The 22,790-nt window shown below is 42.5% G+C and overlaps 1 long non-coding RNA gene across 1 annotated transcript; it reads left to right on the top strand.

Annotated features, from left to right (window-relative positions):
- The first annotated feature begins 7,158 nt into the window (after positions 1-7,158).
- On the top strand, positions 7,159-17,101 carry Gm41699. Its single transcript, XR_877320.1, has 2 exons — positions 7,159-7,230; positions 16,794-17,101. It is a non-coding gene; the product is annotated as a predicted gene, 41699 (long non-coding RNA).
- Positions 17,102-22,790: the final 5,689 nt, after the last annotated feature.

A 22,790-nucleotide genomic window follows, 5' to 3' on the forward strand; every position in this document is an offset into this window, starting at 1 on the left:
GTTTTCTGTCAAGGTTTCACTATGTGGACCACAGGCTGACTCACACAGATTAGCCCGCCTCTGCCTCCAGAGTGTTAAAATTGAAGGCCTGGGCTGTGGAGACCGGAAAGATGGTTCTGTGGTTAAAAGCACTTGTTGCTCTTGTACAGGGCCCTAGTTCTGTTCCCAACCCCAACGTGTCAGCTCACAGTTGGTTATAACTCCAGTTTTAGGGAATCCTTCAGGGCGGCATGCATGCATATGGTTCGCATTACATGCAGGCAAACAACCACAAAATAAATCTTAAACAAACAGAGTGTGCCACCACAACCAGCAAAGTATAGTAGGTCTCTTTTTGTTTGTTTGGAGTTTTGTTTGTTTGTTTGTTTGTGACTTTCAGATAGGGTCTCTGAAGTGGAAATTTTTCTTTGTGTCATGTGATGCAGACTCTCGTGATGTTTTGCTGAAGCAGACCCAAGAGAGGACACGTGATATTTGGAGAGAGGATAAGGAGGAGCTAACTGTCAGAGATGGGCTAGGGGTGGGGTGGGGGCGTGGCTTGTGCTTGCATAGCTAGCTATGCAGTGCTTTGTTGCTTTCACACAACTTCTCTGATCTTCACTTCTTTGAGAAAGGCACTGCGGAGAACTTCTGGGTTTCTGGCTGGTTCTGGTTGTTGCTGTTGACTCGTGCTGATTTGGTGGAGGCCTGGCTGTTTCTGCTGGATTTTGCCACCACTACTGATTCTTGTTTGGTGACACTCTTTGAACTGGACTGCTGGTATCCTGACATTGGAGATTGGAATCACCCCTAAAAAACTACTTCTAAACAGGTCCACATCTCCTTGTCCTTTTTACCATCTTTTCTCCCCTACCTTTGGACAGTGGGCTAGAAGGGGGGTCAAAGCATTTCAGAATCCTTATTAAAGTAGGTTTCGAAAAATCTAAGCCTAGAGGTCTCCCTGTCTGTCTGTCTGTAGCCCTAGTTGTCCTGAATCTCACAATGTAGACCTGGCTGGATTCAAACTCATAAAGATCTGATTGCCTTTGCCTCCCTAGTGCTAGAATCCAAGGCATGAATCACCACACCTGGAAATAACAAGTTTTCATTCAAAGTTTCATGAAGTCTTGCAACTTTAGCTTCCATTAGGACATCAACACATTTTGGTCTTATAAATGCTAGGTAAGAAAAGTGTTCCCTACTTAAACATATTTATTCCCATAAACTCCCCAGATAAAGGGGAAAAAACCAATGATTTTATATACAACCTATTTAAACAGTCCACTTCCATTCCTTGACCTCAGCTGCTTGCCTTTGTGCACAGTCTAGATCCATTAGAGCTTCACCAGGGGATGCTGTCATGCATATTGGCTCCAATATCAGGAAATCCCCCAAATGCCTTTTCTCCACTCCCTAACTGCTTTCCTCATTCATGTACATCCTGTGTATTGGCAATGGGTATAGAGAAAGGTTTGAACAGAGTAAAGGACTCTGACCCTTTGTTAACAGTCTCTGTGTTGATTTGGTTGTGGGGTTTTCCCCAGGTGATTAGGGTCAGGTTTCTTGAATTTCTCCAAACAAAGGTGAGTAAATCATATTGAGAGAGGAGCATAATTGGCTCTCATTGGTCCACTTATCCTCTCAGAGCATGGCGCTGTATCCTATTTGTTCTCTTCTCTCTGAGGCAGGTAGAAAGATGGAGAACACTAAAGCGGCAGTTGTGGGAAGGAAAAGAAACTCAATCTTAGCTTTTATTTTGAGCTGGCTGAGAACCAAGACAAATATTTATTATGTAACATAATGGACAAAGCCAAAGTTACCAACAGAGACTGAGCATGTTTCCCTAAAGTCACTGTTACCTGAGTCACTGGGGACAGAGCCTGGTCCTAGCATGGTTACCCACTCTCAACAGGCCAGTTAAACTGACATAAAATAGGGAAAAGCTGATCTTTTTAAAAATGTATTCAATGAAGCCGCACTGTGGAGAGGAACAAATAAAAGTCCTGGAGACCACTGCCCAAGTCCATCTCGGTATTCTGACATGGGGTTTGATTTAAATACGCAAAACTAACCAGTCTTGCTCAAGGTGCAGTTGGCTCTATCACTGACCATTGTCTGGGCTCCAGTACTTCCTGCAAAGGGTCTAGCAAAGATCAGAATTATGAGAACTCCCTCTGAGGCAACATTCTCCGCCAGCTGGCATCAGGCCTCAGCCCTTTCCTAGTAGGAGACTTCTCCAGAGATTCCTGTCTATTCAGAGACCAAAGGGAGGGGCCACAAATATCTCTTCAGAACATTTTGATTGGGCCAGGATGGTTACAACATCTCAAACAAGAATGTTAAAAAAAATAGCAAACTTACTCAAAGCCAGTATGTTTGTGGTTTACCTATTAGCATTTTTCTAAGTTTTAACAGTGCATCTCATAGAACATCTTACAATTTAATTTATGAAAGGAAAACCGTCAACATAGTCAATAAGGGCTGTTGTTGTTACTCAGCACTAGAGTGTTTCCCTAGCACGCATAAGGTCCTGGATTTGATATCCAACACTACAAACACCTTTACATTGGTGAACTTGATTTTGCCTGGTGTGGCAGTGCTAAGTGTTTGTAATGCCAGGTACACAGTGTAATTGAGTCTGGTAGTAAAGAAAACACAAAAATGGCCATCCCATGATTAGGGAAAGGTTTTATTGCAGATAAGAGAGAGAGAGACCTAGCTAGAGTTATCTGGGGAGTCTGTCATGGCTACCTCTCAGGGGGTTGGGAGGAGCAGAGAGGAAGGGTGGAGAAGAAGCAGGCTGTCAATCGCCAGGACTGTTTCTATGGCACAGAGGGGACAGCAGAAATGGCGAGAGAGTCCTGCCAGCTATAGGGGTAATGTTAAGTTGAGGGGGGGAGGAGGGTGAGTTAGCTGGAACAGTAGGCCGGGATGGAGACATCTCAGTAGCCCACAGCAGCTCTTTGTAAAAAAACAAAAACAACAACAACAACAACAACAACAAAACAGTTGTTCCCATTTCTCCTAACCTTAGCCCTGGACAATGGCTGAATAGATTTCATTTGTGTGTGACTGCTTTTCAGTTGACCTTGGTGTGCATAATTATTCTATTGTATCTGACTTTCCTATTTCTTTCTCCTACTGCTCTGGTGAATTCTGTGAAACTAGATGGTCCTTGATGTATGACTAAAAATTGAGGCATAGGGGCACAGCACAGCACAGCACAGTCCTAATAGCCCAGGTACATGCTGTGTGTTCTCATCTTGGAAACAATGCAATAACTGCACAATGGTAGTCCCAGATTAATGATTGACTTGCAAACAAAGTTTGAAGACATTATTTAAAAATGAAATAGAGCCAACATTGGAACCCCAAGAAAGAAAAAAAAAAACTATTGAAGTTATAAAATAAGTTTTACACAACATTTGAGAGTGGTTCCTGGATAAACAAGTATAAAATATATAAAATCTTATATTAGTAAAACTAAGTCAAAACACTGGACTCTCTTAGGAGAGTCATTGTGTACAATGTGCAGAAGCAGAAAGCTAGTGGAACTACTGAGTTAAGGGTTAACTTCATTCTTTCTGGCCACTGCCTGGCAGCTTTGCCCAGGTCATTTATCATTAGAGCTTCACAAGAAAATGCAAGTAGCCGGCCTCAGAGCTCTGAGCTCTGAAGTACAATAAGTCAAAAGTTAAAGTTTAAATAATGGTGTTTACAATTATTATTATTTTGGCCAAAGGCTTGAAATAATAGGGGAAGCTTGAAACTTTGGGAAACAATTGTAATTCTTAATTCTTTGTGGGATGTTGTACTGGCTGGTTTTGTGTGTCAACTTGACACAGGCTGGAGTTATCACAGAGAAAGGAGCTTCAGTTGGGGAAGTGCCTCCATGAGATCCAGCTGTGGGGCATTTTCTCAATTAGTGATCAAGGAGGAGGTCCCCTTGTGGGTGGGACCATATCTGGGTTGGTAGTCTTGGGTTCTATAAGAAAGTAAGCTGAGCAAGCCAGTGGAAGCATGTCAGTAAGTAACATCCCTCCATGGCTTCTGCATCAGCTCCTGCTTTCTGACCTATTTGAGTGCCAGTCCTGATTTCCCTTGGTGATAAACAGCAGTGTGAAAGTATAAGCTGAATAAACCCTTTCCTCCCCGACTTGCTTCTTGGTCATGATGTTTGTGCAGGAATAGAAACCCTGACGAAGACAGATGTGATTATTCTTTTGGATTTGACAATGATTACACGATGTCTTTTTTTCTACCTGCTTTTAGAGTATCAATAAAAGACTGGGGAAAGAGAAAGTCTAGAGAGAGTGAGAGAACATGTGGAGAACATGAGAGGAACATGTGAAGATTGAGTGGGGAACACGTAAAGAGTGAATGAAGAGAAAATATAAAGAATAACTAAAGGGAAAATATGAGATGTGTATAGAAAATATATGTGTGAGTAAAAAGAGAGTACATGCAGTGTGCATGAGGTGTGTATAAAGTGTGTGTATGTGAGTGAAAGGGGAACACACAGAGATGTGTGGTAGTGTGGGAATTCGAAAAAAGAAAATCACCCAGGAGAAAATCAGAATGCAGAAGATAATGCAGAGTGTGTACAGCCTCAAGCTGTGAGCAAGCAAGTGAGAGAAAAGGGGGGGGGGAGACACACGCACACACACGCACACACACACACACACAGAGAGAGAGAGAGAGAGAGAGAACTTTAAGCCTTAAAAATTGCCTGTCAGTTTGTACCTGAAAAATAGTCTCGTTTATTTATTATGCACCTTCCAGATATCCTTACTTCAGTTGAGAATTCTGATCCTGTGTCAAGGCTGGACCCCGACAGTGGCTACCTCTCAGAAGACTGGGAGGAGCAGAGAGGAAAGGTGGTGAAGGAGCAGGCTGTCAATTGCCAGGACAATCTCTAGGGCACAGAGGGGACAGCAGAAATGGCAGGAGAATCCTGTCAGCTATAGGAGTAATGTTAAGTTGAGGGGGGTAGGGGGGAGTTAGCTGGAACAGCCTGGGACCTAGCCAGGGAATCTGTTGGAGGCTTGCTTGAGTTAATAGAGAACTAGATGGCCTTTCTGGAGTGGGGCTGGGGAGCTGTAGGACCAGATAAGAAAAGTAAGGCTTTTCCTGGCAAACACAAACCTGCTTCACAAGGTTTCTGGTTTCTGAGAAATGCTGAGAGTTTACTGGGTCAGAGTTCAGCCTGAGCTGAGCCCAGACTCCCATTATGGGGCAATGAGTTATAACCTGTAGGTCTATGAGAACTGGAAAGAGAAAGAAAAATAGATCGAGAAACCACCTTGTGTATTTTTCCCCTTTTCCTCCTTCCTTAAACTTTACTTAATATTTAAACCTTGTCTGTGCTGGTGAGATGGCTCAGCGGTTAAGAGCACCAACTGCTTTTCCAGAGGTCATGAATTCAAATCCCAGTAACCATATGGTGTCTCACAACCACCCGTAATGAGATCTGATGCTCTCTTCTGGTGCATCTGAAGACAACTACAGTGTACTTATGTATAACAAGTAAATCTTTGGACCTGGCAGACCGGAGCAAGCAGAGGTCCAAACAAACAAACAAAACAAACAAACACACAAACAAAAAAACCTTGTCATAAATGACATCATTTAGCCAATATAACTTAGCCACAAAATCATCTATATAGCCACTGTAAAGATATCTAAGCAAACTGGGCGGTGGTGGTGCAAGCCTTTAATCCCAGCACTTGGGAGGCAGAGGGAGGCGGATTTTGAGTTCGAGGCCAGCCTGGTCTACAGAGTGAGTTCCAGAACAGCCAGGGCTGTACAGAGAAACCCTGTCTTGAAAAAAAAAAAAAAAGGTATCTAAGCAAGATCGTTCCTCTTGGGAAGCCTACACTCATGTTCTGGGCATATAATTATTTGTTTCCTAAGTCCACCCCTTCTCCTTCCTCTGACAGGCTACACTTAAGCCCGAAGCAGCCTTTTCCTTTCCTTTATGTAATAAATTCGCTAACTTTGCTTTACTCTGATTCATCCTAAATCTCTCTTAGGCAATATGGTCAAAGATCTGACTTGATTGGGGTGGAGGTGCTGAGGATTCCACCCCCCCCCACAACCCCCCCAGAGACTGACAGAAGAGCCAAGCTGCGCCTTTCCGCTGCTTCTGACAATTCCATTTTATTTCATCTTGAGACAGAGTTTCTCTGTGTAGCCCCAGTTACCCTGGAACTCACTCTGTAAAACAGGCTGGCCTTGAACTCAGAGATTCACCTGCATCTGCCTCTGTAGTACTGGGACAAAAGGTGTGTGCCACCACAATCTGGCTGTTCTCTCTATTTTTTTTTTTTCCCAGACAGGGTTTCTCTGTATAGCCCTGGCTGTCCTGGAACTCACTCTGTAGACCAGACTGGCCTCGAACTCAGAAATCCGCCTGCCTCTGCCTCCCAAGTGCTGGGATTAAAGGCGTGCGCCACCACGCCCAGCCTGGCTGTTCTCTTAAGACTCAGGCGAACGATCTTTGCTGTTGCGTCAGTGTGCTGCTTCCTTTTGGAAAGGGCTCTGAGGCCATAACTCAGGCCAGCCAGCATCTAAGTCACTCTGCATTAGAGAGTTCAGTGTTCCTTCAGTACAACCTGGAGTCTAAAGGCTGGAGTTCAACCCACCAAATGATAGATAGTATGACTCATTTTTTCCTCTCATTTTAGCCGTTGCAAATAACAACCATGCAATTGTATACTTAGCTTTTATTTTGTTTACACACTGTTCCTCGGGTCAGAAATATGTCCATCTTCTTTGAGACAGGGTCGTTCACCGGCTTGGAGCTCACCAATTTGCTTTTTCTTGTTAGCTAGCGAGCCCCAGGCCTGTCTCTGTCTCTGCCTCTACAGCACTTGAATGCCATCATGCCTGGCTTTTGACGTTGGTGTTAGGAATCAGACTCAGAACCTTATGTTGCAAGATGAACACTCTGTTAGCTGAGCTATCCTCCAACTCCAAGTTTAAATTTTCCTACACATGAAGTAACCCAACTCCTCATGAGTTGCATTAGTCATTTCTAAATTCCACTTATGATTCTATCTCTAGTCACTGATTACACAGAGCATTGCTGCTCCTCCATGCTAGGGTTAAAGCTGTGGCAACCGACCCAGGAATTACAGTTCCTCATTCTTCTTCTTTTTATTTATTTTTTCTCTTTATAGATCATGGCTTCAGTTACCTAAGCTCAGTTGTGGTCAGGAAACAGCTAATGGAAAATTTCAGCAATCATTCGTAAGTTCTCAATTGCGCCCTGTTTTGGGCAGGATGAAGAAACTTTGTGCTGTTGAATGTAGTCCTGACCTAGTATGTGACTCATTGCTTTGTTCAGGATATTGACACCACACACCACTACCTCTGAGTGTCTTGGTAGTCAGAGCCATGATATGATGGCACAGAGATTGGGTTTGCCAGAATTATTCTATTCTATAACAAGTTATCACTGATAATTTCTTCATATTCCTAATTTTAAAATCATATTTATTTGTTTTATTATTTATTTATTTATTTTTGGTTTTTCGAGACAGGGTTTCTCTGTATAGTCCTTGCTGTCCTGGAACTCACTTTGTAGACCAGACTGGCCTCAAACTCAGAAATCCACCTGCCTCTGCCTCCCAAGTACTGGGATTAAAGGCGTGTGCCATCATGTCTGGCTTTATTTGTTTTATTTTATGAGTGTTTTGCCTACATGCATATCTATATATATACATATACATCTATATCTATATCTATATCTATATCTATATCTATATCTATATCTATATCTATATCTATATCTACCTATTGAGGGTTTGGTGCTTTTGGAGGTCGGAATAGATTCCATGGAACTGGAGTTATAGGTGGTTGTGAACTACCATATGGGTACTGGGAATTGAACCCAGGTCCTCTTCAAGAGCAACAAGTGCTCCCAACCACTGAAGCATCTCTCCAAATCCTCCTGTGCTCTATTTATTTATTTATTTATTTATTTATTTATTTATTTAGGTTTTTTGAAACAGGGCTTCTCTGTGTAGCCCTGGCTGTCCTGGAACTCACTCTGTAGACCAGGCTGGCCTCGAACTCAGAAATCCGCCTGCCTCTGCCTCCCGAGTGCTGGGGTTAAAGGTGTGCACCACCACTGCCTGGCTCCTGACTCAATTTATAAACTAACCCCCCAATTCTCTGTCTACCACTTGAGTCCTGTGAATTACAAGCAGATGATACCAGGTCCAGTTTATACAGTGCTAAGGACCAAATCCAGGGCTTTCTGCCTCCTAGACAAGCACTCCACCAACTGAGCTGTATCTCAGCTCTGCCTGCTTTTGTTGCTGCTGCTGTGTTTTGAGACAGGGTATCACAGAGCCCAGACCGTCTAGAACTCACTGTGTAGCTTTAAGTGAGCTTGAACTGCTTTACCTTCTTGGATCCTCCTATTTTCTTTCCCAAGGGATGGGATTACAGGCACAGGCTTCAACACAGCCCTGGCTGTCCTGGGACCCACCCTGTAGAGCAGGCTGGCCTCAGACTCACAGAGCTCTACCTGCCCCTGCCTCTCAAGTGCTGGGACCAAAGGCGTGTGCCACCACACCCAGCTCTTTTAATTTTTTATCATTTGCCATTTTGATCATGTTTCATTAGCGTTGAAGTAATGTTTACAATGAAGTGGAAACCCCATTACAGTGTAATGTGGCGATATTATTTAACTTCACAACCTCACGGAGGCATCCGCATTATTAAGAATGTTTTCTCCCACTCCAAACCAAAACACTGTTTTCATCAAACAATAACTTTTCCACTTACCCTGCTTCTAGACTCTGGTAACTTTTAGACTATTTACTGTCTAATTTAATTTTTATCTTTTAAATGTTCAATATAAAGTAAGCCACATTATGTTTGTTCTTTTGTGTGTGTCTTATTTCATTTAGAACATTTATTTTTAATATTCATCTTTATTGTAACATGTATCCATTTCTCTGGGTAATTGTTGGATAATATTACATTGTATTAATATACTGCATTTTGCATGTGCATTCATGTAGTTGATCCCAGTTATTGCTACTCAATTTGACACTGTACATAGCACTCCTTGCTACCCACCCCAATATTCTGAGTTCCCTAATGAAACACACACACACACACTTTATATTTTAATATGCCTTTACTAGCTCAATGGTTGGGCCACTTCCTAACTTCCACATGACTAACACACTCCTCTCCAATATTCCTGAATTATTACTTACTAAAATCTTAATTCTATCTTTGCTGCCCTGGACCCAGGCCTGCAGCCCCTTGGCTGCATTCCCCCACAACCACATGACATCTATATTCTCTGCCCTCTGCACCTCTCAGGCATGATGTCTCCTCTCTTCTCCATCATGGCAGCTGTTCCTTCTTGCTACTTCCTCAATTCCTTGCCTGAGAATCCTAAAGTCCCGTCTCTGTCTTTCTGCCCAGCCATTGGTCAGTGGCAACTTTATTTACCAATCAGAACCAACTGGGGTCCCTCAGCAACTTATGTGCAGACATGCGGATTCTCATGCAATTTTGGGGACCAAATTAACATAACACAAACAGCATTAGACCAAATCCACAACACATCCATCTGTTGATTGAATGGTTTCCAAGGTTTTGCCACTGAGATTAATGCTAAAGTGTGGGAATGTTTTTTCCTTAAAAAATGCTTCTTAAAGTTTGCTTTTGTAACTCAAACTTTTGCCCAACCTACAACCAAATTAGAAATGTGCTTTGAGATCACTTATAACTAAGCACATATTCTGCTTATATACTGTGAATTTGACCTCTTTGGAATTATAGGACCTCTAGGAAAAAGGATGCAACCAATCTTAGTATATTTTGGACTTCCAATGTCATCAACTCCAAGCACAGGCGAACACTCAGCTCTCATTGTACCATATTCTGTGCTTTTCCTTGGTGAATTATTCATGTCTCTGACTCAGAACAATATGTATTTATGAGATTTGGTGACAACCAGGTCTGAGACCATTCTTTGGAAGCAGCCAGGCATTGAAAGTGATGTCCCCCAGAACCCCAAAATGTTGGAAACCCATCTTGTGGATATAAAGTGATATCTGGTGTGGCTTTTCGTGCTGTTCTGAGACAGGTGGTCCAGAAGGATGATTCCCCCCCCCCCATCCCCCATGAGATGCCTTTAAGGTTGATTAAGATAAAAGTTCTTCATTCCTTCTGTTTCCTGTGCTCAATATACAGATAGGATGCCTCTGTTTTATATTCAACCTCACTTAGACTAGACATTTCTCTTCCAGATTAGACTTCTTTTAGATTAGACTACTGTTAACTGAGAACAGGAGAGATCAAAACTGCCCACTTTTGGAGAAATGAGAACAAGAGTTAGAGTCTTTTTTCTTCTATGCACCACAAATATGAACATTTTGGTACAAATTTTTGTTATAAAACACTTTATTGGGGCTGGAGAGATGGATCAGTGGTTAAGAGCACTGATTGCTCTTCCAGAGGTCCTGAGTTCAATTCCCAGCAGCTACATGGCTCACAACCATCTGTAATGGGATCTCATGCTCTCTTCCTTCTGGTGTGTCTGAAAACAGCTACAGTGTACTCATACAAAATAAATACAGGGCTGGTGAGATGGCTCAGTTGGTAAGAGCACCCGACTGCTCTTCCGAAGGTCCGAAGTTCAAATCCCAGCAACCACATGGTGGCTCACAACCACCCGTAATGAGATCTGATGCCCTCTTCTGGTGCGTCTGAAGACAGCTACAGTGTACTTACATATAATAAATAAATAAATCTTAAAAAAAAAAAAAAGAATACGACCTTTCATTTAAAAAACAAAAAAAAAACAAAAAAAAAAAAACAAAAACAAAAAAAAACAAAATAAATACATCTTTAAAAAAAAAAAAAAACAACCTTTAGCCGGTCGTGGTGACGCACACCTTTAATCCCAGCAGAGGCAGGCAGATTTCTGAGTTCGAGGCCAGCCTGGTCTACAAAGTGAGTTCCAGGACAGCCAGAGCTATACAGAGAAACCCTGTCTCAAAACAACAACAACAACAAACTTTACTTACTTACTTACTTACTTACGTACTTATAGATTCTCATGTGGCCTAAACTGGCCTTGAACTCATTACACAGCTGAATATAACCTTGGATTTCTAATCCTTCTTCCTCTATTCCTCTAGTACAAAGATTACAGACATGTGTGTGCTCAGTTTATATGGTAGTGGAAAAATCTAGGACTTCTGTATGTTGGACAAGATTTCTAGCAACTAAACTATATCCCTAGACTGTTTTTTTTTTCTTTATTTGAGACATAGTCTTACTATGTATGTAGCTCAGGTTAGCCTAGGACTCATGATCCTTCTACCTCCATTTTCTGAGCATGTCCTCTGTGCCAGCTGAATCAATTTTAAGACATAGTCTGCACCCAACCTCACCTGTCTACAAGAAGATAATCTAATTGAGACTATAGTGTTTCCTCATTTAATGTTATCAACAGCACTTCAGAATCATTGTATATGCACGCACTGATTTATTTCTGAGCTCTCACTTCTTTTATATTGATATCTACCACTACCTTATACTATATCCTGTTGGTTGTCTTGATTATTGTTGTTTAAACAATATGATCTGAAACTAGGAAGTATGATTTTCTAACGTAGTTCTTTCACTGAACTCAATTCATGTTGACATCAGGCTGCCCCAGTTACTCCCTGTTGCGTAAACCAGTAGATTTTCAGGCTGTTCAAACAGCATTTGACTCCATTCTGTGGGAAAATAGAGAGACAGATGACTCTGCACCTTTTAGGCACATAAACAACAACATCTGGTGGAACCCATGAGGCATAGACTTAGTAAGTAATTTGCCCATCAAAGTGACAAGTTGTTTCCAGGACAGCCAAGGCTACAGGTTGCCACTCTGTAATGAATCAAAGTAACTTGGGTCCATGGATGTGTTAAAATCTTTTTTTTTTTAAGATTTATTTATTTATTATATGTAAGTACAGTGTGTAGCTGTCTTCAGACACTCCAGAAGATCTCATTATGGATGGTTGTGAGCCACCATGTGGTTGCTGGGATTTGAACTCTGGACCTTTGGAAGAGCAGTCAGGTGCTCTTACCCACTGAGCCATCTCACCTCACCAGCCCTTTTTTTTTTTTTAATTTTATTATTAAGGCACTTTTTTATTAGCTTTTTTTTTTCTTTTTTGGTTTTTCAAGACAGGGTTTCTCTGTATAGCCCTGGCTGTCCTGGAACTCACTTTGTAGGCCAGGCTGGCCTCAAACTCAGAAATCTGTCTTGCCTCTGTCTCCTGAGTGCTAGGATTAAAGGCATGCTCCATCAAGCCTAGCTAGCTATTTTCTTCATTTACATTTCAAATGCTATTCCCAAAGCCCCCTATACCCTCCCCCAGCCCTGCTCCCCAACCCACCCACTCCCACTTCCTGGCCCTGGCATTCCCCTGTACTGGGGCACATGATCTTCACAAGACCAAGGGCCTCTCCTCCCCATTGATGGCTGACTAGGCCATCCTCTGCTACGTATGCAACTAGAGACACAGCTCTGGAGGGTACTGGTTAGTTCATATTGTTGGTGTTAAAATCTTATTAGGAAAACCAAAGTGGGGAGTGATGGTGGCACATGCTTTTAGTCCTAGAACTCAGGAGGCAGAGGCAGGCAGATCTATATGAGTTCAAGGCCAGCCTGATGTACAGAGAGCGTTCTGGGACAGCCAGGGCTACACAGAGAAACACTGTCTTGAAAAGCAAACAACAAAACAAATTGGAAAACGAAGCCTGAGAACTTATCCAACACTGTGGTGAGGCTCTCAGGGGTCCTGTTTGTTGTTTAATAATAAAGACAAAGAGACATCTGTATAGCATAAAGTTGTTGGCTTGTTTGCTGGGGCAGTCCCTCGGCTAGCCTACCTAACTCAACCCAACTTGCCTGCAAACAGGCTTCTCCATGTTCCCCTCTCTCTGTTCAATTCCTGTTCTGCATTTAACCCCCTGCTTCTCTTTCTCCTCTCTTCTCCTCTGCTCCAGCTTCAGCAGCTAGCACTTTCTTGTTTAAGTGCCACACCTCCTTTTCATACAAAAAAGGTATTAGCGCCAGGCAGTGGTAGCGCATGCCTTTAATCCCAGCACTTGGGAGACAGAGGCAGGTGGATTTCTGAGTTCGAGGCCAGCCTGGTCTACAGAGTGAGTTCCAAGACAGCCAGGACTGCACAGACAAACCCTGTCTCGAAAAAAAAACAAAAACAAAAAAAAAAAGAAAAAAAGAAAAAAGAATTGTCTTGGTCATGGTGTCTGTTCACAGCAGTAAAACCCTAAAACAGATTGCTTATCTGTTAAGAGCACTGACTGCTCTTCCAGAGGACCTGCTTTAGTTCTCACAGTCTACAAGGTCATATAGTCATCTATAATTCCAGTTCTAGAAAATCCAATGACCTCTTATGACCTCCAAGGAAAAAACACTCACACAAGCACATGCACACGCACGCACACACGCACACGATACACAGAAAAACATGCAGGCAAAGCACCATAGATGTTAAAATAAAAAGTGTAGCTGGGTGATGGTAGCGAACACCTTTAATCCCCGCACTCAGGAGACAGAGGCAGGCAGATCTCTGAGTTTGAGGCCAGCCTGGTCTACAGAGTGAGTTCCAGTATAACCAAGATATTATAGAGAAACCATGCTTCTAAAATTAATTAATTAATTAATTATTAATTAATTAAAAAAATAAAAAGCCCTTTCCTGGACCCCATAAGAGCAAGACACCCAACACTGACATGGTGATGGTGGCCAATGATCTGTCATTTGCCTATCTGACGTGTGTTGACAAGGAACTGAGAGACACATATCTGTCTAAGGGTTTCTGCTCGACTGCATACCCACTGTCAGTGTGGTCGGTTGTTTGTATTTCTGTTCATTTGTCTACACATTTGTTTATTTAGACCTGAGTCTGCCTATGGGAATTGGAGGAAGCCCCTGAGTGAATCCTGGGTAAATGTGTATTGTTGACGTGGGCACAGCCCTAACAAAAGACTTGGACCCATGAGGAACTGACAAGGCATTCACTGTAACAGGCCAAACTTAGAGTTGGCAAAGCCTTTTTCTTAGGGTTACTGTTGCTATGAGATACCATGCAGGAACTTGAACAGGGTAGGAAGTTGGAGGTAGGAACTGATGTAGAAGTCATGGAGAAGTGCTGCTTACTGGCTGGTTCCTTGTGGCTTCCTCAGCCTGCTTTCTTATGGAACCCAGGACTACCAGCGTAGAGATGGCATCACCCACAATAGGAAGGGCCCTCCCACATCAATCCCCAATAAAGTAAATGCCCTATAGGCTTGCCTGTGGGCTAATTTTATGGAAGCAATCTCAGATAACTATAGCTTGTGTCAAATTGGCAGAAAACTAGCCAGCACACTTTTCTCTGGTCCAAGTAGGAATGTTTACAGATGACTGATGGATACCTGTCATTCTACACAACCTACAAAACTCTACCCAAACTAACAACGGAAGCTTACTCCTCCTACGGAGACTAGCTAGCTCCCCTACCCCCACCCCCCATGCTGTACATAAGAAACATGCTGAGGCTCTGGGTTTCAGCCACTAGGTGCCACTTCATCAGAGCACGCACAGCTTACCTGGCCCCAGTTTTCTGTACCTGTGTCTGTGCATCTGTCCTTTCTTCATTCTCCTGATGCCCCTAGTCAGTGTTCTGGGTACCTGCCTTTTTGGCTCAATGGCTTCCATTGGCACTGCACTTTACTTTTGTAGCTCAGCCTACTTCTTCTGGGCCTTGTTTTCAAAAACAAAATCACAGCCATTTGGTTTTTACCAATGGAGACTCAGGAGGCCGACACTGTGGTGAAAGCATGGTTGCTCAGAGAGGCAGAGAAAGCACCCAGCTGACCTTCCTACTCCACAGTCATCCCAGAAGGAAACCCAAGTGCTCCCAAGTGCTAAAAAGAGTCAACCCTAGGTCAAGAGGAGGAGCAGGGAGTGAGCAGCAAGAAAGGGCATTACGTTGGGAGGGATTTAAGACAGCGTGGAGAAAGAGAAAGGGCCAGAGCTACAAAGTGAGTTCCTATCATGAAAAAACAAAACAAAGAACCTGTGTCTACCTCAACCAGCTATCAAAGAAAATCAGAGCTACTTGACAAAGTGCAGCCAATGGAGCTGGATGCAGCTTGTGAATGTTTTGTTATTCAATAAATTCTGACAATGTGGAAAGACATAAACATATATGTATGTTTTGTGTGTGTGTGTGTGTGTGTGTGTGTGTGTGTGTGTGTGCATGGGTGGGCTGTCCTATGCATATGGAAGCTACAGGTCAACATTAGGGATATTCCCCTACCAATTTTCATCTTTTAAAAATACTTATTTATATTGCTATTATTATTATTAATATTCTTATCATTTTTTAAAAAGAGAGTTTCTCTGTGTAGTTATGGCTGTCCTGGAACTCATCTGAAAACCAAACTGGCTTTGAACCCGTAGAGATCCACTTGCTTCTTTTTTTTTTTTTTTTTTTTTAAAGATTTATTTATTATATGTAAGTACACTGTAGCTGTCTTCAGACACTCCAGAAGAGGGCACCAGATCTTGTTACGGATGGTTATGAGCCACCATGTGGTTGCTGGGATTTGAACTCTGGACCTTCGGAAGAGCAGTCGGGTGCTCTTACCCACTGAGCCATCTCACCAGCCCTTGCTTCTGCCTCCTAACTGCTGAGATTAAAGCCATGTGCCAGCACCACCTGGCTATTTCTTCTTTTTTTTTTTTTTTTTAATTTTTTTTTATTAGGTATTTTCCTCGTTTACATTTTCAATGCTATCCCAAAGGTCCCCCATATTCACCCGCCCCCAATCCCCTACCCACCCACTCCCCCTTTTTGGCCCTGGCGTTCCCCTGTACTGGGGCATCTAAAGTTGGCAAGTCCAATGGGCCTCTCTTTGCAGTGATGGCCGACTAGGCCATCTTTTGATGCATATGCAGCTAGAGACAAGAGCTCCGGGGTACTGGTTAGTTCATATTGTTGTTCCACCTATAGGGTTGCAGTTCCCTTTAGCTCCTTGGGTAATATCTCTAGCTCCTGCATTTGGCTATTTCTTTTTATTTTACATGTATGAGATATTTGCCTGCATATATTTATGTATGTGCACCACATGTGTGCCTCCTGTCCAAGGAGGCCAGAGAGGGTGTTGGGTTCCTTGACATTAGAGTTACAGATGATTGTGAGAAGCCATGGGGGTGCTAGGAAGTGAGCCTCGGTCCTCTGCACGAGCAGTCGGTGCTTAGCTGCTGAGCTGTGTTTCCAGCTCCATTTCTTTACATTCGTTTTGAAGACATGCTCTCTCAACAAACCTGGCGCTTACTGTTTCCGCTGGAATTAGTGACCAGTAAACCCTCAGGCCTATCTGTCTCTGCGGCCACCACCAGTGCTGAGCTTACAGCCACCTGCGGCCAAGCCCAGTTTTCAAGTGGGATATGAACCCAGGTCCTTGTGCTTGTTCAGCAAGCGCTTTACTAACTGAACAATGAAGTGGACATTTCTGGTTTCTTTGGAGACTCAGTTTGCATTGTGTGATGTTTTCCTGGAAGCAGTCTTATGACAGCACGTTTTTGGTGAGGTAGACACTTGAGAGGATGCGTAATGTTTGAAAAGTCGAACCCAATAGACAGTGAACGCTTCACTGGTCTTCGCTGATGACACCTTACCATGCTTTGCTGGTCTTTGCTGATCTTGTCATAACTTCGTAGAGAGAATGTACCAAAGAACTTCTAAATGTGTTCTGGCTGCTTCTTACAGCTTCTTTGGACTCATGTCAATTTGGTGGAATCTCTCGGTTACTTCTGGATCCAGCTGCTGCTACCGATTCATGTTTGGTGTTAGCTGATTGGACTGGACTGCCACTACTGATTTGTGTTTGATGTTTTGAACCGGACTGCTGATAACCTGACAACGAAGATTGGAATCACCCTAAAGAACTACTTCTAAACAGGCCCACATCCTCCTTGTTCTATTAACCATCTTTCTCCTATACCTCTGGTAGGTGAGCTAGAAGGGAGATTGAAGCATTAAAGAACCCTAATTAAAGTCGGTTTTGAAAACTCTAAGCCTATAGAGCCATCTTCCTAGCCTGCTTTGCATCTTGAAATAAAGTCATACTTTCCATGACGAAGTCTCATGACTAGAACCTCTAGTAAGCTGTTGACCAGAGGTGTGGAAAACATCCATTCTTGTGTTGTTGCTGATCTTAGGGCAAAAGATATATATATATACACACACACACACACACACACACACACACACACACACACACATATATATATATATATATATATATATGTATATCTAGTCTTTCATCATCAAATGTGTCCTCAGCTCACATTTTTCTGTATACTTCATGACCACAAGAGGAAAGTTCCTAGATTTTTCTTTCATTCAATGTTTTTCATGAAAGGGGTTGGATTTTTGCCAAGTTTCCTTTGAATATATTCAAATAATCATGGAAAAAAAACTGTATTCCTTCGATGTAGGGTATTACATTGGTTTGAAGAAGTTAAGCCAATCTGAGTGTAGTGGCTCACCCCTTTAATCTCAGCACTCAGGATCTCTGAGTTTGGGGCCAGCCTGTCCACAGAGTGAGTTAGAGGACAGTCAGGGCTGCAGAGAGAGACCCTGTCTCAAACACATCAAACAAACAAACAAGAAAGGAGAAGGAGGAGAAAAGAAAAGAAAAAAGAAAACTAGCGACTTAAGAAATGTCTTGCTGGGAGTGGTGACACATACCTAGTACCCAGGATGTAGAAGCAGGATTTCATGTTTGAGGGGGGCCTAATTGCATAACATAGCCTCAGAAAGTTTTGCCACAATGATTCAAATCAGGGCTCAAATGTTCTTTAGGTGATATGACTTTAAATGGCTTAAAAATGTCTTTAAAAGATCTGGGGGAATGAGCATCAAAAAAAGTGGTTGGAGTGCATAGGTTGGGAGGAATAGAATGGATCAGAGAGAACAAAAAGTGAATTTTTTTTCAGAGTAAAACTCTCTTCTTTTGGGAATTGAGAAAAAGATCTAGGGTCTGTTAGCTCCAGATGACAGAAAGCAAAAGAAGAAGCTAGAAGGAAACAGACCTTGGCTCAGAAAATCCTGTGGCCACATTTCACCCTTCAGCAGAAAAAAAAAAAAAAAAAAAAAAAAGCCATTCCACATCAGATATCCAGCCACCGAGTGCCTTGTGGAACTTCTACTTCTCTTAATTCTGTCTCCTTCCTTTCTTCACTTCCTTTCGTCACTGTGATGGTGAACTACTCAGCCTTGCTCTATCAGTCCAAATTTCTCAATCTTGGATCTTCTCTTGGATGTCTTGTACTTCTCATTTCAACCTTAGATGAATACGTTTTCTCTCTAGGCTGCTGGGTACTGTCCAGAAAAACAGATATCACACTGGGAGTGGTCTTTCTAATCTCCAAAGTCAGCTAGAAAAGTCTTGTTTTGCTTTGGTGTATGTGGTATTTAGTATTGTTTTCTATGTCTTCATGATAGCAATATCCATCCTCCCTAAGTCCATTTTTCTCACTCAGTCAATCTTCCAGCAAAGAGTGGAGTGCTTGCTGGATTCCTATAGGCACAGCTTTGGGGGCTGACTAAGGGAGACTCCTGATCGCATTGAGCTTTGTTGTTTATCACAGTTGCTTAACCACTTTATTTCCCTACTGATGCAGGTGCTAGTTTAGAGAGGGGAAACCTCAAGGAGAAGACTGCCTGACAGCTGGGCTTGGTGGCGCACGCCTTTAATCCCAGCACTCTGAAGGCAGAGGCAGGCGGATTTCTGAGTTCGAGGCCAGCCTGGTCTACAGAGTGAGTTCCAGAACAGCCAGGGCTATACAGAGAAACCCTGTCTTGAAAAACAAAACAAAAAACAAAAACAAAAACAAAAAAGAAGACTGCCTGACACGTGTTACGGTAAGTGGGAGAGATAGCTCAGTGGCTAAGAGAAAATGGCTGCTCTTCCAGAGCACATGGTGGCTCACAACCATCTGTAATGGGTTCTGATAGATCACTCATATACATAAATCTTTTTAAAAAATAGATGAAAAGAGATGCCAGAATTAAAAGGAAGATTAGGGTTATAACTGCAGAGTTTAGAGCACTAAAAAAGATATGTAAGAGGGCTTGTCACTAGGTGCAAGATAGTCAAGCTAAACAGATAAGACAGACAAGGATCTGGGCCAGTCTTTACCCCTCCTCCACCTCACCCCACTCTAAAACCCTTGAGGGACATATGCAAGACACAATTGACCTTTTATATAGTCTTGCTTTTTTTTCTTTTTTTCTTTTTTTTTGGTTTTTTGAGACAGGGTTTCTCTGTGTAGCCTTGGCTGTCCTGGAACTCACTCTGTAGACCAGACTGGCCTCGAACTCAGAAATCCGCCTGCCTCTGCCTCCCAAGTGCTGGGATTAAAGGTGTGCGCCAACCACTGCCCGGCAGTCTTGCTTTTAATACAGCTAATCAGAATGGACTCAATGTAAGTAAAGATCTCCTAATAAGAAGCTTCCACCCAGGAGGCACTAAATAACCAAGAAAGACTACAGCCACATCTTGGAAGATGGGACAGGGTTAACTGTCTGCCATGGTAAAACTACAAGCTGAACTATAGATGTAAGAACAAAGAAAACTTAGGAAAATTATCAGCAATTGAGTCAACTTCAAGTTCAGAGGGAAGTAACACTGGCTGAATGTTAGATTGATAGATAGCAAATCAGTCAAAGCTTGAGTTGGAGATGATCCGAGGGGGTGTCAGGGACCCCTAACTGAGAAGGCATGAGCAACACACAGCCCTTTTTCTAGTTGGGCCGGGGGAACATGCATAATGTGAGCTTGACTTCTGATATCACTGAAATTAACCAGTCCTAACAGAGATTACTTCAGTTATGTACAGATTCTGCCATTACTCTATAAAATCCCTTGACAAAGGAAATTTAATGGCTTTCTCTCCTTTGGACAACCCTTCCACTTTTGGATGGTTCCCTCTCTTTTCCTCAATTAATTTCTTTCTTTTTCTGAGACAGGGTCTCTCTATGTAGTTGTGGCCATCCTGGAACTCGCCAGGTAGACCAGGATCCCCTGGAACTGGAATTACAGACAATTATAAGATACCATGTGGGTTTTTGTGAGGGGTCACTTCTTTCTCACTTTTTATATTCCCACCTTGGCCTATAAAGTGTGGGCACTTAGTATCTTTTCTGATAATTCTACTGGCTCCCACCCTTAAGACTAACCTAATTAGTTCCTTGGGAACATCATTTCCAAATACTGATACTCTGTGGATCAGGGTGTCAACAAATGAATTTGTATTTGTTTTTTGAGACAGGGTTCTACTGTGTAGCTCAGAATTCACGATTCTCCTAACTCAGCCTCCTGGATGCTGGAGGTATAAGCATGTGTCACCACGTTCAGCTTTTAATATATGAATCTCAGTGGGTTCTTCAAAAAACATGATCTCATGTATTCTAGGCTAGCCTCAGGTTCACTATGTAACCAGAGATGACCTTGAACTTTTTTTCCTCTTGCTTCCATCCTTGAATGTTGGGATTACAGGGTTTATGTAGCACTTGTTATTGAACTCAGGGCTCTGTGCATGCTAGGCAAGCACTCTACCAACTAAGCTACGAAACATATCCCAGCAAGACACAACTATTTAATTCATAGCTGCCATAACCAACTAGAATTTAAACTCCATAAGCAAAGGAACTTCTGCTTTATCCCTGCTCATTTCCCAGAGTTTACTGCAGTGCGCCATGGAGTGAGTACTTAAATGTATAACTATATCCAGCTTCCATGCCAACGGTCTTTAGCTCTTTCTAACCACATGAAACTCAGTTTTGTTTGTCTACTCTCAGGTTCTGAAATGGTCTTGAAATGGTGACCATTTTATGCCTGGCATGTGTTGCAGGATATTTGATCATATTGTGTACCCTGAAATTGTTAACTGGAAAAAAAAAATCTGTTTTTTGTTGAGGTGTGGCTCAGTCCTAGCACACCCTTTTAACCCAAGAGCTTCCTGTAAACTAGAGCTAAATAAAGTCAATAATAGGACAAGAGTTGAAGCAAGCAGACAGTTGACAGGGATCGAACATAAGAAAACCCAGGATGGAGAAAGGAGGGTCTTTGAGTTAAAGGCTATTTAAGACATCATGGAGAAGGAGAAAGAGCTTTTTCCTCCTGGGAGGTCAGCTGGGAGCTTTCTCTGCCTTTCTGAGCTAGCAGGCTTCCACCACAGCATCTGGATACTGAGTCTTCATTTGGCAAACCTAATGTTTGAGATTTTGTTTTAAAAACAAGGATGTTTCACTGTCTGCAATTCCCTCCAAGATAGAGTTGATTCTTCCCTTCCCCTGAATTACAACTATCTTTTATGTCTGCCAGTCTAACCAGATTGGGGGTCATGTGAAAGGGTGATGTGTTTATAGTTCATCTTTGTATGACAGTGAAGTGTGATCAAACTGTTCAAATGTAAGAAACCGTCCTGAGATGACTAATTTTCTGACACTAACTATTCCTAAGGTATGAGCTGCTATCCTGCTTGCAAATGTGTAAGTCAATTTGGCAAGGCCATCCTCAAACTTATAACCAGAACAACAGACTGCCTCACCTGTTTCCTAAGCCCAAATCTGTTAGTGCATATTTATAAGTGTTGCATATTTCTCTTAACCCAGCTATCTCTCAGATAATTGAGACAGGGCTATTAGGTTTATTTAACAACATTAAGGCACAACAATTGAGCAGTATTAATCTATTTTAATCCTCTAAATTAACCTGGCTTACCTCTCAGCCAAAATCCCCAAGCTATTTGCACTTTAGTATTGGTCAGGTTCTCTCTGCTCCAGGTCTTTTCTTATGGTGTCCCCTGGACCCTCTCCTCAGGGGCTAATTCCTAGGAAGTCCAGCCCTTTTCACTCCTCTGCTCAGTTATTGGCTGATCAGCTTCTTTATTGACCAATCGGGGAACAATTGGGGAGCAATGTTTAGTTAGATAACACTGAGACAGAGGTTTTCAGAATAAGGATTGCAACCAGATTTGGGGGGGGGCGGGCGGACAGAAATCAACATTTGAATCTTACACAGACCCCCCATTGTTGGGTGAGGGATTTGACAAGGTGAAAGTCACAGAAATTTTATATAATGGACAAGGAGACCTGGAATTACAAAACTCAACTGTCATGTAGGACAGGAGACCTCTCTGTGCCTCCCCCTCTGGGGTGTGGAAGAGAGAGGAAGAGTATCAGAAAATGGCTGGAGGTTTTCTTACCTTCGGCTTTGAAAGTTAGGGGTTGAATGACCCTCTCACAGGGATCACTTAAGACCATCAGAAAACACAGATACTTATATATCATGATTCATAACAGTAGCCAAAATTACAGTTATGAAGTAGCAACAAAAATCATTTTATGGTTGGGGGTCACCACAACGTGAGGAACTGTATGTAAAGGTCTCAGCATTAGGAAGATTGAGAAACACTGCTTTAGAGCATCAGTTAGAGTCTATGACCATCATGGTAGGATGTGGCAGCTGGCATGGTGAGGGTTCATTCGTATCTTGATCACGAAGCACAAGGCAGAGAGTTAACTGGGAAATGGCTGAACTTTTGAAATCTCAAAGTCCAGCCCCCTCAGCCTCCTCTAACCATGCCACTCTGCCTAATTCTTTTTTTTTTTTCCAGTTCCACCAACTGGAAGTCTAGTATTTATACATACGAGCCATTCTCATTCAAACCTCAATTTCCATTCATCTATCCTTTA

This window comes from Mus musculus, chromosome 18 (genome assembly GCF_000001635.26).
Source record: "Mus musculus strain C57BL/6J chromosome 18, GRCm38.p6 C57BL/6J".
In the NCBI taxonomy this organism is placed as follows: Eukaryota; Metazoa; Chordata; class Mammalia; order Rodentia; family Muridae; genus Mus; species Mus musculus.